A 15,936-nucleotide genomic window follows, 5' to 3' on the forward strand; every position below is an offset into this window, starting at 1 on the left:
TGGTGACATCCTCCACCATGTGGACGACATGGTGGATGAAACCAACTGGACCTTTTGTTCTGTGTGGTGTTGAGTTCTGTTCTCACATCAACAAAGTTCCAGCAGAGAAATCCTCCAGAGTCCTCGAGGTGACGCTGAGTTTCATCTGCTCGTCTGTCTGTAACTTCAGGAGAGTCAGAGAGGAAGGAAGTCTGAGAACCAGACCCAACAGAACCAGAAGAACTCTGTAGAACATTAGAGAGTTGAGGTGAAGCTCTGAGTGAAGTCAGCACTCAGCAGAGACTCTGGTTCTGGTTCTGGTTCTGGTTCTGGTTCTCTGTCTCCTCTCTGTAATGTTACGTTCATGAAGTAAAGTCCATTTCCCCTCCAGCTCCAGTCAGCAGAACAGAACAGAACAGAACCACCCGACAGTGGAGGTCTTCTCCGGATCACTGCTGCAGTCAGGCTGATCAACAGGACTGAAGAGAAATCACCTTTTTAATCCCACAAGTTACAAAGTCCTCTGTGTTCACGGCTCCGGATCAGAACCAGATGAGACTCCAGCAGGTCTGGATCTCGGCAGAAGATAATCTGTGTATTGTGTGTTGATCCACCGCGACTTCTGTCAGATACATGTTTATATTTCAACACTCAGGGTTTCATCACAGTTCAGCTCAAACTGAGGTGACGCACAGCTCCCTTTTATTTTGATAGTCTTGACCGGAAGTTCTGTCTTTTGTTGTGGCGGCCTTGACAGTATGTGATGCACCCGAGCTGAACCGAGTCCAAAATGGCTCCTGAAGAGAGATAGACAGACAGACAGACAGGCAGACAGGCAGGCAGGCAGGCAGGCAGGCAGGCAGGCAGACAGACAGGCAGGCAGGCAGGCAGGCAGGCAGGCAGACAGGCAGGCAGGCAGGCAGGCAGGCAGGCAGGCAGGCAGGCAGGCAGACAGGCAGGCAGGCAGGCAGACAGACAGGCAGGCAGGCAGGCAGGCAGGCAGGCAGACAGGCAGGCAGGCAGACAGACAGGCAGGCAGGCAGGCAGGCAGGCAGACAGGCAGGCAGGCAGGCAGGCAGGCAGGCAGTCAGCCAGGCAGGCAGACAGACAGGCAGGCAGACAGACAGGCAGGCAGGCAGACAGACAGGCAGGCAGGCAGACAGACAGGCAGGCAGGCAGACAGACAGGCAGACAGGCAGGCAGACAGACAGACAGACAGACAGGCAGACAGGCAGGCAGACAGACAGGCAGGCAGGCAGACAGGCAGGCAGGCAGGCAGACAGACAGACAGGAGGACAGACAGACAGACAGACAGGCAGGCAGGCAGGCAGGCAGGCAGACAGGCAGGCAGGCAGGCAGGCAGGCAGGCAGACAGATAGGCAGGCAGACAGACAGGCAGGCAGACAGACAGACAGGCAGGCAGACAGACAGGCAGGCAGGCAGGCAGGCAGGCAGGCAGGCAGACAGACAGACAGGCAGGCAGGCAGGCAGACAGACAGACAGACAGGCAGCCATCAGCTCTTCAGTGTTCAGTCACAACAGTGGAACTCGTCTTCAGTTAGAATCAGCTGACGAACACAAACACTGTGTGTGAATCACTGCTCAGTATAAACAGAGAGGGCGCCATGTTTGTCGAGCTGTCTGAACCTGGTGAGGGTTATTATACCTTATATAGTGACTCAAAGTATCCCACAGTGCATCGCAAACAGATGGTCACTAACCAAGCAATATTAACCATCATGCATTGCGTTGTGTCTCAGAGAGAGAGCTGATGTGATCAGCTGTGTGACAGCAGTGATGTCATCCATGACGCCTGAGTGTGACCTCACTATGACGTCCACCATGTTGGACTCCCTGTGTAGTGACCAGGCAGCAGGAGTGAGTGGGTGACATTAGACACAGCATGGTGATGTCGTGTGATGTCACTGAGTCACAGAATAAGGGGCGGGACTACTGACGGGGCGTTCAGGAGCAGAGGAGGAGCGGAGGAACATTCTATATGTTTTACAGACACAAGAATAGATGATAAATAAAACAAAAATGATTATACGTTTATTAATTTATTACTCTGAAATGTTCCTGCAGTCGACGACAGGAAGAGAAATCACATCCTGTCATTCAGAGGGCAGATCAGCCTCATCGTCAGCTCACCATGACATCACCGGTAACGCTCAGCTGCCACAGAGGCATGATGGGTAATCAGCATGTTCATCTCTGTGCTGCTGTGACAGATGTCAAGAAAACTGAACTCAGATGTTACCTGTCACAGATTTAACCTCCTGAGGCTCATCTGTCATTAATAATCAAGGATTAATCTACAGGAGTGTGAACACCCGGAACTATTTCTCTTTAATGTAACATGATCCTACAGATGAGCTGGAGCTGCTGCTGTCAGCTGGAGGTCTGACCTGGTCCAGGTCCACATGGACTGAGTCTCCTGGTAGAAATGTGTCCTGCTCTGAGCTCAGAGTCGCTGCCTGAGAGGAACAGCAGCATTAAACTCATTCCAGCTCTTTACTTCCTTCTTCACACTAACTGTGAGCAGAGAAAAGAGTCAGAAACAAGAGCTGAGCTGGAAAAACAGACGATTCAAAGAGCAGAACACACAAAATTACATCAAGTGTAAACACTGAGAGGAACCAGATATGACTGATCTGAACTCTCGCTGGCTGTTGTAGGCTGTAGGGCGGGCAGAGAAGCTCCTAACTGGTCAAAACACTTTATAACTTTATACAAGCTGTTTTTTGGTGTGTTTCTGAAAAACCTCAGATGAGTTTATACTCAGTGGTTATCTGAGGACACAAAAACCACCTGGTCAGAGTCAGAAAACATCACGGTTTGGATGTAAACACACAGCTGTGTTCTCCACGTTACAGATGGAAGATCAACTTCCTGTGAAAAATATCTGGTTTTGTTACCAGTTAATCAGCCAGAAACGTCTCCAGGCGTCCCTCAACACATCCAGAGGTGACGCCTGTAATAACTCCACCTGCATCCCTCCGGATGTTCAGCCAGATATGTACGTATCTGTGTTCACGTTACATCCTGGACACTGGAGGACCGACTCATCAACACTCAGGTGTTGAATAATCGTGTTGGAGTTTCAGGAGCTTCGGCCTGTCGCCTGTCTGCAGTCTGATGCTTCTGTGAGCTTCAACTCTGAATATTGTGAGTAAAGCGTTGAGGTGCGGCGGTCCTCCTCTCACCTGTGGACGCAGAACACATGAAGAAGAGTGTTTCAGGAAAGTGAATAATCTGTGACATTAAAGACACTCCATGAAAAGTCAGTGAGCTGTGAGATGAAGCCGACAGTAAGTTGTTGGAGATGTTTGCAGGATGAGATGCTGCTGGTGAACGCAGCCTGAGTGGAGCTGATGTTACATAAGTTGAGACAAAACGCAGACGTGAAGCAGACAGCTGTGTTATTCTGGGCTCCAGATCAAACACACACACACACACACACACACACACACACACACACACACACACACACACACACACACACACACACACACACACACACACGTGTTCGGCCTCGTAGACGCTCCACATGTCGACTCTGCAGTGGCATCATTGATCCAACATACAGAGCTCTGCACCCACACATTTCACAATAAGGCTGGCTGGTGACCGAGCGTCTGCAGACAAACTCCTCCACTGACTACGAGCCGCATCCAACTATAGAGACAGGAAGCTGCTGAGGCTGAGCCCGACAGTCCGAAAGCCTCCACATGTCAGAAAGATGTTCTTATTGTTGATGGAACTGCAGATTATAACCACAGATCCTGCAGCTAACACTGTTAGCATGCAGGCTACATGTCCAGGCTGTGAATCTGGTCTGAGATCAGCTAGTGATGTGTTCACTAACTGAGGAGGACTTTATACCATCAGGAGGAGGAGAGGAGGACTTTATATCATCAGGAGGAGGAGAGGAGGACTTTATATCCTCAGGAGGAGGAGAGGAGGACTTTATACCATCAGGAGGAGGAGAGGAGGACTTTATATCCTCAGGAGGAGGAGAGGAGGACTTTATACCATCAGGAGGAGGAGAGGAGGACTTTATATCATCAGGAGGAGGAGAGGAGGACTTTATATCCTCAGGAGGAGGAGAGGAGGACTTTATACCATCAGGAGGAGGAGAGGAGGACTTTATATCCTCAGGAGGAGGAGAGGAGGACTTTATACCATCAGGAGGAGGAGAGGAGGACTTTATATCATCAGGAGGAGGAGAGGAGGACTTTATATCATCAGGAGGAGGAGAGGAGGACTTTACATCATCAGGAGGAGGAGAGGAGGACTTTATACCATCAGGAGGAGGAGAGGAGGACTTTATATCCTCAGGAGGAGGAGAGGAGGACTTTATACCATCAGGAGGAGGAGAGGAGGACTTTATATCATCAGGAGGAGGAGAGGAGGACTTTATATCATCAGGAGGAGGAGAGGAGGACTTTATATCATCGGGAGGAGGAGAGGAGGACTTTATATCCTCAGGAGGAGGAGAGGAGGACTTTATATCATCGGGAGGAGGAGAGGAGGACTTTATATCCTCAGGAGGAGGAGAGGAGGACTTTATATCATCGGGAGGAGGAGAGGAGGACTTTATACCATCGGGAGGAGGAGAGGAGGACTTTATATCCTCAGGAGGAGGAGAGGAGGACTTTATATCATCAGGAGGAGGAGAGGAGGACTTTATATCCTCAGGAGGAGGAGAGGAGGACTTTATATCCTCAGGAGGAGGAGAGGAGGACTTTATATCCTCAGGAGGAGGAGAGGAGGACTTTATATCATCAGGAGGAGGAGAGGAGGAGTGAAGTGTTAGACTGACTCTACGTGCTGCGTTTACGGAGCGTGGGACAGTTTTGTTTGTTTTAAATAAAGACATCAGTAATACACAACTTTAATACGGATCAATGACGTCCTCACAACAACCTGATCTGAGGTGGTTCTTCCTCCAGGTCTCAGGTTCTGTTCTGATAAAGACGTGTGGTCAGAGCGAGACGTGTTCTTGTGTTTGTTTCGTCCGAGACAGATTCATCACAGGATGAAGACACACACACACACACACACACACACACACACACACACACACACACACACACACATACACACACACACAAGCTGCTTCCCCAGTTAGCGTCTGAAAACCGTCTTCTGTCTGTGAGCTGTCCAAGAAGGCAAACAGTCATCTTTTTAGCAGAGAAATGTGTGTGTGTGTGTGTGTGTGTGCGTGTGTGTGTGTGTGTGTGTGTGTGTGTGTGTGTGTGTGTGTGTGTGTGTGTGTGTGTGTGTGTGTGTGTGTGTGTGTGTGTGTGTGTGTGTGTGTGTGTGTGTGTGTGTGTGTGTGTGTGATTAGCTGGGAGTGTGCCAGAGCTTCTTCTTCAGTTTGGCTGTGATGATTGCCTCCATTCTGCTCAATATTGACACAGATTATAAACTGGTTAGAGACAGGAAGTTGTGTGTGTGTGTGTGTGTGTGTGTGTGTGTGTGTGTGTGTGTGTGTGTGTGTGTGTATATATATAGTACATTAAAACACAGACCTGTTTCATCCTCTTTATATTTCTCCTACAGAGACACAGAACAGAGCTGAGCATGTCTGACCAACCCAGACCAGAACCGACCTGGTTTAACTGAACCAGACCAGAACCGACCCAGTCTCACCTCATCCAAAGGAATGGTGGATGTATTGCTGAGCGTCACCACCTGCACAGACCAGAACCTGATCCATTCTATTGGGCTGAACAGGACGTATCTCTGGTGCCGTTCGACTCTCCATGCTCTATTTCATGAGAGCAGCTCTCTGAATCGGGCTCCACCTGTGATGCTGCGTCCAGGTTCCACTCACAGATCTGGGATGTGGACTCAGGGGAGCCGAGTATCCCAGCATGCATTTCACTCCAACATCTAAAGCCGTCTGCATCTTCTGTTCTGACGATCCAACAGCAGGTTTCACCAACACAGAGTGTAAAGAACCAACTGTGTGTTGTGGTTCCATCAGTACAGGTGTGTGTGTGTGTGTGCGTGTGTGTGTGTGTGTGTGTGAGGTGATTCTACGACCTCATGAACAAACAGACTGAAGGAGAGTAAACAGCTCTGATCGCTGCTGAGGAAAGATGTCTTCCCTGCAGCCACAGTTCATCCCGTGCTTCACCCTCAGCTCAGTGTGTGTGTGTGTGTGTGTGTGTGTGTGTGTGTGTGTGTGTGTGTGTGTGTGTGTGTGTGTGTGTCGGGGTGATACCAGGTGACTACAGGATCATGTGGGTGCAGCTTCGCCTCGCTTCACTCTCTGTTGAATTTTCTGTCTGCCTGCCGCCATAAAACCTACGCCGGAGGGAAGGGAGGCAAAACGTGCACACACATGCGTGCGCGCGCACACACACACACACACGTCTCCCTGCTGTTAAAGTGAATGGTCGAGCATCAGGAGACAGAAATGGTGATTGCAGCATTAGACTTTCTGACAGTGACGGACACACACACACGCAACCACACACACATACAAGCACAGAGAAATATATGTTGTAATAAAGTGGATGATTTACAGCTGCATTAAAGGCTAAATCTCCCTCAGTCTCTCTGATATCCTAATACAGAGGTGATTTACACACCAACCAAATGCTATAACACACACACACACACACACACACACACACACACACACACACACACACACACATAAACACTCACACACACACACTCACAGGATCAGGCACAGTGATGCATGAAGACACAAAAACACTAACACAACACAGACCAGCAGATGTTTGTCTGGACATGTTCGACAGCTCCAGAGCAACACGACCACATACGTCTCACCAGAACCACCATGTGTTCATGGACCAAACATGGCCGCCAGCCAGCAGCTTAGACTGGTGAAACACATCAACATCTGTAATCAAAAGGACAAAAGAAGGAGGAAGAAGCTCAGAGTCTGGGCCGATGCTGGAGAGTTACCTTCAGCTGAAACTGTTCATTCACAGGCACCTCCCCGTCTGAGGACACACGAGTGATGTCATCAGTCACATGAGCGACGTCATCAGTCACATGAGCGACGTCATCAGTCACATAAATCATGTCATATATCAAACACGTTTTAAAAAACACTCACGACGATTAACAACTGGGTCTGAAGACCTCAGGTAACTCTAACGGACCTGGTTCAACTGATCCGGACTAGAACAGAGCCGGTATGACCCATCAGTCCTCACAGCTTCAGCTAGCTGCTCCTAGCATCACGTACTGTGTCCAGGCTGCAGGCTCCACACGTATGTAGATGAGGGTTCTCAGTCATCCTGGTCCCGGTAACACTAAGCGCTGTATCGTAGTCGGCTTGGCATGTTTCAGACTTTTAAACCCTGTGTGGGAGTGTCCTTACAGGCACTCCCACACAGGGTTTAAAGCCTGCAGCTCCTCCAGTTAGTTAGAAGTGAAGAAGCCTCTTGGTTCCGAGCTGAGATGTGCTCAACAAACTGAAACAGGTCCAGTGTCCTACGATACAGAACTGAGACCACGGGGCTGCAGACTGTGACCAAATATGAGACGGTGCAACTAAATTTTACATGTAGTCGCACATGTGTGACCGGTGAATTTTCCTGTGTTTTTTGTGTATTTGTACACTGGTATGTGGACGGGGCGAGTCAAAGGATCAGGAATCACGCAGTCACGCAGGCCGATGTGTGGAGGGGAAGGTTTCACTTTCAGAGTACAACTGTAGGTCCGCTGTGGTTCTGCTCCGTCAGCTCCGGCAGTCCAGAGTCCTCCAGAGCAGACATGCAGGAGCACGACACAGCAACTCGAATGGAATTTAGCACCGAGCAGACCGGAAGTCACGCACCACAACAAGATAACATCTGATAACTGTTCAAAATAAAACACCAGTCACCAGTGATCATGCGATTATTGCAGGAACGGTGGAGGCTGCCAGACAGCAGAGCAATATCAGATCTGAGCCGTAACGCAGCAGACACGTATCTGGTAGAGTCTCGGGGTTATTTTCTCCCTGATAAGTCCAGCAGTGTGCCAGAGTCCAATCCTAACTCAGAAGATGAGTCCGAGTCTGAAGACACAAGTGTGACGAAAAAGGGCAGAAGTACTGTTCTGGTGAAGAACGGCTCTGTGAATTTGACGGTTAAAGTTTCAGAGAGACGAATTCCATGAACTGATAACTCTGCAGTGGATAGCCTCAACATGTGGGAGCACGACATCTGCACAACACATCCGTCCAGCACAGTGCTGATAAAATCTGCCGTGACCTGAAGTTTCACTGCCAAGGAAGAACGACGCTTTACTAAATATAAAGGCCAACTCGACCTGCAAAGAAAGAGCGGCAACATATAATCATTTATTAATTATTATGTTATATAAACCTGCAGCTCTGCTCAGTGCATCTCATCTATGTGCTGTAACACAGTTAATGGCTGCTGTGAGTTCACTGAGTGTTAATGTCTCATATCTGCCTCACAGCGTCTCTTCACCGTCTCCATCAGAGCTGAGTCACGATGCTGGACAGACCTTGACTCTGAACACACGTCACACTTTATACAGGACTTCAAACTGAACTCAGATCAGATCAAGTGAAGTGAAGTGAAGTCATTTATCTGGTGCTTCATGTGAGTCACTTCAGTTGCTGTAACATGAAACATGCTGTGACATCACCAGGTCAACACGTTCAACCAAAAACCTGATGACATCATGTGTTTACTGATAATCAGCTGATGTGTGATGTGTTCAATGATGATATTGGTTATTATAACAGGTACAAGTAAAAGCATTGCTCCACAGTTAGCTAGCAGCTAATCTGCTGCTGGTGTCGCAAAGAGCCAAACACTGTAGAGATGATGTCAGTAACACAAGACATGAACACAAGAACACACACACACACACACACACACACACACACACAGCAGTGTGCTGTGTAAGCGATGTTTCATCAGTCGGAGCTGTGAGCAGAAACAGCGAAATCAGAGCTGAGCTGATAACTAATGCATGGATTCTCCTTAAAGCACTGCTGATGGACACACACACCTACACACACGCACACACACGCACACACACACACACGCACACACACACACACACAGATTTAACTTGCCCAGGGGATGTAATATTCACATGGTTTCTTTCCGTCTCACACTAAGTTTCCTTGAGGAGTGTAGATCTTCCTCCGCCCACACACACACACACACACACACACACACACACACACACACACACACACACACAGCTCTCCCACCACAACACATACATCAGTAATAGTAGATGTATTGATGATAATCTCAGCAGCACATTTTACTAAAAAAAAAAAAGAAAAGAAAAGAAAAGAAAATTTCGGAACAATCAGAACCGTGTGATTCTATGTTTGTCACATTCAGGTCCAAACCGATCTGGGCTCAGTGTTCGGCCCGTGGCTCCTCTTCACATCAATCATCCACTTAATAAAGCTGATATTCACTCTGTTGTTACCTTCTGTTCTCTGTAGGTGGTCTGAGCTAGCTCTGTTAGCCTGTCAGCTAGCTCTGTTAGCCTGTCAGCTAGCGCTGTTAGCCTGTCAGCTAGCGCTGTTAGCCTGTCAGCTAGCTCTGTTAGCTTCTAGCCTCGCTGGCTCCATATGAAGCTCAGCAGATTGTCGTCACCTGCTGAGTCGGTTCTGAGGAAAAGAAATCATGTTAGAGGTTTGTACTGGGATGTGTTAATGTTCATATGTGCTTGGAAATCCCCAACAGTTTATAATAACGGGCTCAGAGGTTCTGATGAGATCCGGCTCAGACATGACACCATTAAAAAAGAAGCTAAAACCCTCAGCTGGAAAATACAGCAACAGAAAACATCTCAGGAGAGTTTTTAGAAAAGACTCCTCGAGGTCTACAAGAGTATAAAACCAGGAGCCCAGGGGGTCCGGATCAGTCTGGACCTGGGTCCAGCTCCAGTTTATTGAGTTTTCTGAGCAAACCACAAAAAACTCTCTAAAATAGACTCACAATAACAGGAGGAAACAGCCGGGACTACTTTCATCAGCGGATGAATCTACAGTTGGTGCTCTGGTTAGTGTGTGACTCTGTGTGTGTGTGTGTGTGTGTATTGATGGTGATGAGGAAACAGACGAGCTGAGATCAGCAGGTGGAGGTGAGGTGGTGTTCACCAGGTGACACGCTGCCTCCTCCTCCTCCTCCTCCTCCTCGCCTGTCTCTCTCTCTCCTCAGTCGTACTGGAGCTCGGTCGCCCTGCCGGTCTGTCAGCTGCTTATGTAACAGCTTTATGTAAGCGTCTATAAGATGAGCTGGTGGCCTTGAAGAAGAAGAAGAAGAAGATGGAGGAGTTTCCTGCGTCTCCTCCTCTCAATGATCCAACGAGCTGAAGGAGTGTTTGATCACTGAGACGCTCAGTTAAAGACGTCGTCCAGAAACATGGAGGGAAACGTTCTGTTGGTTTTAGAGACGTTTGGTTTGTAGTGAAGTCCAGTGTTGGTCCGACTGGCCGGCGCCGTCTTGGCAGCACCCGACTCCACCTATCAAAAATAGGCGAAGAGGTGAAGCGAGCCGGGTCAGAACTCGTGTCCTCAGGACATTCTAACCCTGTTCACTCCCTCTCAGCCATCACAGCTGCCAGCATCCAACCCTCGCCATGACTCACCCTGTCTGTCTGTCCACTGGCGTCTCCCTGCCGTCCTGCTCTGCTGAGCTTGTCTTCCTCACACTACTAGCGAGACGTCCCACTCTGTTGTGATGGACGAGCCCTCGAGTCTTTGTATTAATTCCACTTCATGTATGAGCTCTATGATACGTGTTCTGCTCAAAAGCCCATAAATTAATCATACAACAACAAAAAACCTGTTGTGGACGAACTCTGCCACTTCCTGTCAGAACCACGTTCTGGATATGATGTCAGCAGAACCAGTTCTGCTACAGGAGCCCGGCTGACTGTTAAACTGTCACAGGTTTAAACTGTTCAGTCGGGTTCTGCAGAATATTCACTGACAAACAGACTCCAGTGGTTTAACTCGGGACTGGACACGAACACGACCTTAAGAAGAGACGATATTCAATCATTTTGTGTTTGTAATAATCTGTCTTTGCAAACATCCATCGCTCCGTCTCAACCCTGAAGCCATTTCCTCTGTTTGTCAGCAGGATTAAAGTTTAATGTGGCTGCGAGTCGGCCGGAGGGACGACGGAGAGAAAACAAAGACCAGAGACCGAGAACGAAACAGGAACTGTGGGAGGAAAGAGAGAGAAATGATGAAATCAAATGATGCGTCTGATTAACACGGAGGAATCGTCCTTTTGTCTTCATGTCTCTGTTTCCTTCAGCGTTTGAGTCTTCGTCCTGGTGAAGTCCACAGCGTGATGCAGCCGCCTGTCAACTCAAACTCAAACTTCAGGTTTATCTTCCACAGTCTTCAGCAGCTGAACACAAAAAGTCTGTGAAGATCATGACGAGTCGCATGAAACATCTTCAGGGCGAAAACGTCCTCAAGACTTCAGGAGGCGACGCTGAGACCGACTCACAGACGGGATCGTCCAATCGCCTCCGTCTTCATGAAAGTCCTCCATTACCATGGAGATGATTATTAATCCTGAAGGAAACTAAACCGGAGAAAAGGCTCAGACAAACACCAGGTCAGAGCCAGAGAGGACAAATCTGACACCATGAAACCAGAACAGGATCAGAACTGTTTAACCAGCTGGTCTGAACACAAAGAACCCAGACAGGAGAAGAAACGAGACGATGAAGAGAAACTAGAAACAAACAGAAGATGGACGGTCAGCAGCATCAGACAGACTCGACCGCTCGTCGGGTCAGGTGACAAACCTGAGTCAGCCTGGAGCTGATTTAAACCATGTTCTGAAGGTCCAAACATGAAGGTGAGGTGAGGAGGTGTGTCGTGGAGGGGGGGGATGAGCACATCATCATCATCATCATCATCATCATCATCATCGTCGTCGTCGTGTCTGTCTAACTTCAGTTGTTCCACCAGGTGGCGGCGTCATCGACTTCTGAGCCCAACCTTTGCTTCGTTGTGACTGAAAGGGGCGGGGCTTTAAGATGGACGCTCCACTTCAGGCAGTGATGTTGGTCGCAGACGACTGAGCAGACTGAAGATGAGAGCCAGGATCATTTTTACCCCTTCATGAAGAGGCGGGACTAATTCCATCTGAATGTGTCACAGCGTCACAACAACATCGTCCAGTTTCAAGGATCCTTCGCGTCTCATGTCCCCTCCGAGTTCCTGTAGGACCGGAGCTGCTGCGGTTTGAGACGACGTGACGCCTCCACGTCCCGTTTATTATCTTCAGTCACACCGGTGGCTGAAGGCCGCGACACGGCGCCGACCTGATGGACCAACAACACAGACGTGCAGAACTCTCTCCAGCTGACGAGTCGCCTCAGAACCACCAGCAGCAATGTGGGTTTCAATGTGTGATTTTGAATTATCACATAAAATGAACCGTACCAAAGACCAGCAGGACCAGACCAGCAGGACCGGACCGGAAGAGGACCAGCAGGACCAAACCAGCAGGACCGGACCGGAAGAGGACCAGCAGGACCAAACCAGCAGGACCGGACCGGAAGAGGACCAGCAGGACCAGACAAGAGGCACCAAGACTTGTACAGTATATGTGTTTGTATATACATTAGTCTTTGTGAGTGTGTGTGTGTGTGTACGTGTGTATGTGTCTGTGTACATGTAGGGGTGTGTGTGTGTGTGTGTGTGTGTGTGTGTGTGTGTGTGTGTGTGTGTGTGTGTGTGTGACAGTTTGCACTGTGTGGCGTCAGCAAACTGCGTGACAAAGATTTATTGTGCTGTCAGGCTGTCACAGCTCCAGCAGCAGTGTGTGTGTGCGTGTGCGTGCGTGTGTGTGCGAGTGCGTGTGCGAGTGTGTGTGTGTGCGAGTGTGTGTGTGTGTTGTCGTCACGGTGACATGCTAATTCAGTGATATGAAGCTGAAGTGACGATGTAATTGATGTTCTGGGAAGAGGAGGCAGAACACGAGGAAAGACCTCGAGTGATATCACAGCATCTGCAGCGAGTGAGTGTGTGTGTGTGTGTGTGTGTGTGTGTGTGTGTGTGTGTGTGTGTGTGTGTGAATATTTCCACACTCCTCCTTTAAATAATTACCCTGGTTAATGAAAGTCGGGTCGGCGCTGGAGGAGAAGCTCACTGGAACACAGACAGCAGCTCGAGAGCCCGTCAGAACCTCTGACGGGCTCTGATGGGTTCTGACGGGCTTGGCGCCTGTTGTTTCCTCTCATTTTCTCGCACACTGAACGCACCGCGGGAGACGCCGGCGAGCGGCAGGAAGAGGCGGAGCTAAACGCTGAGACATGTCCGACACAGTAAAACATCAACACAGTGTAACAGTGACGTGTTCACCAGGTGAGAATCTCACAGCAGAAATAAAACTGATCATTAGATTCTTTGTATCTGTTCAGAAATGTGAAATGTGATCAATGAAATAATTAATTAAGCCACTGGGTGGATTAATAATATCACCAGCAGACACTGTCACATGTGTTTGGGGCCTTGAACATTATGCCATCGCATCACAAGGTGCATTGTGGGATGTTGTCCCACCTCGTCCAGCTGTCAAAGTCCCATCAGAGTTAACTGGTTAATTCCTTAACGAGCTGTTTGAATTAACCTCACCCTGCTCTGAAGACGTCTCCTCCTCTTAAACTGTCCGTTTGTTAACATGTGTTGGGCAGATGACATCCGGCTAATTAGACCCCGCCCCCCCATGATCAATTAGCAGGAGACTTAATTGGACAAATGAACACTGTGTTTAATTGGCAAAATGAACAGTGTCCTAATTGTCCAATTTAGCAGTCGACTCTAAAGGCTGCAGGCTGAGTGACATGTCTGCCTCTGTGTGTGTGTGTGTGTGTGTGTGTGTGTGTGTGTGTGTGTGTGTGTGTGTGTGTGTGTGTGGAGGAGGACCAGCTTGTTGCTAGGCATCCACAGCCTCCTTCTCTCTCACTGTCTCATTTAGCCTGTAATTGAGCGGAGGTCTGATGGACTCTCAGCACCAGCTGAGCGACCCGCTTCTTTAGAGTCTGAGTGGTACTGACAGTGGTCAGTCGGGTTCAGCTCCACCGGGACCTGCAACTCCTGGAAATAAACATAAACCTCCACCAGGTAACTCCTCCTCCTGACACAGACTCCAGAGACACTTTGGCAACAATGACGCAGACTTTTCAACCTGATCAGATGCCGAGGTACCGGTCCACTGACCAAAGATTCTGGCGGCTCTGAGACACACTAGTAGACTTCCCACAGGTTAGCTCCACACTGTTTGGGTTTCTTGGGGAACTGTGATTCGATGATTGCAAGATTGTCGGTGTTAAAAGTGAGAAACATGAATGAACTCTTCAGGTGTGCGGTGGTGAGTCCAAATGGACTGGACATCAAGACAGGACCAAAACCAGAGCAGTTCACGTACAGTAACGTCTTCCTGTTGGTCCAGTCCAGAGTCAACAGACCCGCCAAGAAAGGCCCAGCACTGTGAAAAGCTCCACGAGACAGAGACTAGTCCAGATCTGAAGAACCGGGTCAGAACCCACAGGACCCAGGACAAGTCTCAGCCAAAACATCCTTGAGACTAAGACTAGTGAGAGACTGAGACTCAGATTCTGGTTCTGTCACGTGTCCTCACAGCACGACCGGTACAGACGACCGGTTTCTGCAGGAACACGCAGGTTCTGATGTTCTGTCTGTGACGCAGTTTGAGACATAACACATGTTGTTCAGACAGTTTATCACGTCTGGTAAACCGGCAGCAGGATGATGTTGAGACGGAAGAATCACCTGGACAGAGCTGGACGACAGGAAGGAGATGACATCATCCACCGCCGTCCTCTCAGGTGCTGCTGTTAAATCCACACAGAGAGAGCGAGGTGGCGGGGTCCATCACGCTGACACACTTCATTTTTTACGGCGTCTCTCATCTCAATGGAGTTTTTACATAAAACATAAAACCTCCACAGATCAAACAGTCAGAGTCAGAGTCGACCTCGTCTGCTGTTCTTGGTGTCACCAGAGTTCTACACCACGAGTGTCTACCGGGCCAGATCAGAACCAAGACTGAGTGGCGCTGTTGGAAACCGGATCACAACCCCCAAGAAAACAATTCGTGTCACAGTCAGAATTCGATCCGTTTGCCCTGATAACGTTTGGAAGGTTAGCGGAGAGCTAAACAGGAAGTTAGCCGCTCGACAGGCAGAAGACTGAGCAGGTTGATGACATCACTGGATCTGCCAGTGACACGTGGGGGACGCACCTGTTGCTCTGATTGGTTAACGTTAGCTCATTATAGACAGATGGTTCATCCAATCACCTGCCAGTGACAACATCTGTCTGACAAACATCTGGACACTCCTGATCCTGACGACCGGAGTGTGTCTCCACGTCAGAGTGTTCAGCAATCGTTCTCCATCTGCAGGTAAATAATCAGAAACAATCATCCAGCAGGTTCGTTAGAAGCTCCAACGCTTCAGACTTCCAGGACGTCTCCGTCCGTCCAGACATGTCGTGTCTCAGTCCTGCTGCCACAAACACATTATTCAGATTATCATCAGATTATCATTCAGATTATCATTCAGATTATCATCAGATTATCATTCAGATTATCATTCAGATTATCATCAGATTATTATTTCAGACATTGAAACTGAGGAAAGAACCAACACAAACACCAGAATGTACATTGGACCTGTGCAGGAGGCCGTCACTTCTCTAAAGTTCTTCTGTTGTTTTACAAAGTGCCTCATTAAATCTGCAGCTGTCAGTCACCCCCCCCCCCCCCCGGGCAGGTATTCCGTCTCTAAACAATGAATATCTTATTTTAGAGCTCAAACTCTTCAATCAGCACCAGGCGGCAGGTTGCCAGGTTTGAAGGGTTCGCATGAAATCCAGACGAATGTATTTCATCCGCCTGTCTATGAAAGTAATTAACAACTGAGGAG

The sequence above is a fragment of the Acanthopagrus latus genome, chromosome 19 (assembly GCF_904848185.1).
Source record: "Acanthopagrus latus isolate v.2019 chromosome 19, fAcaLat1.1, whole genome shotgun sequence".
NCBI classification, from domain to species: Eukaryota; Metazoa; Chordata; class Actinopteri; order Spariformes; family Sparidae; genus Acanthopagrus; species Acanthopagrus latus.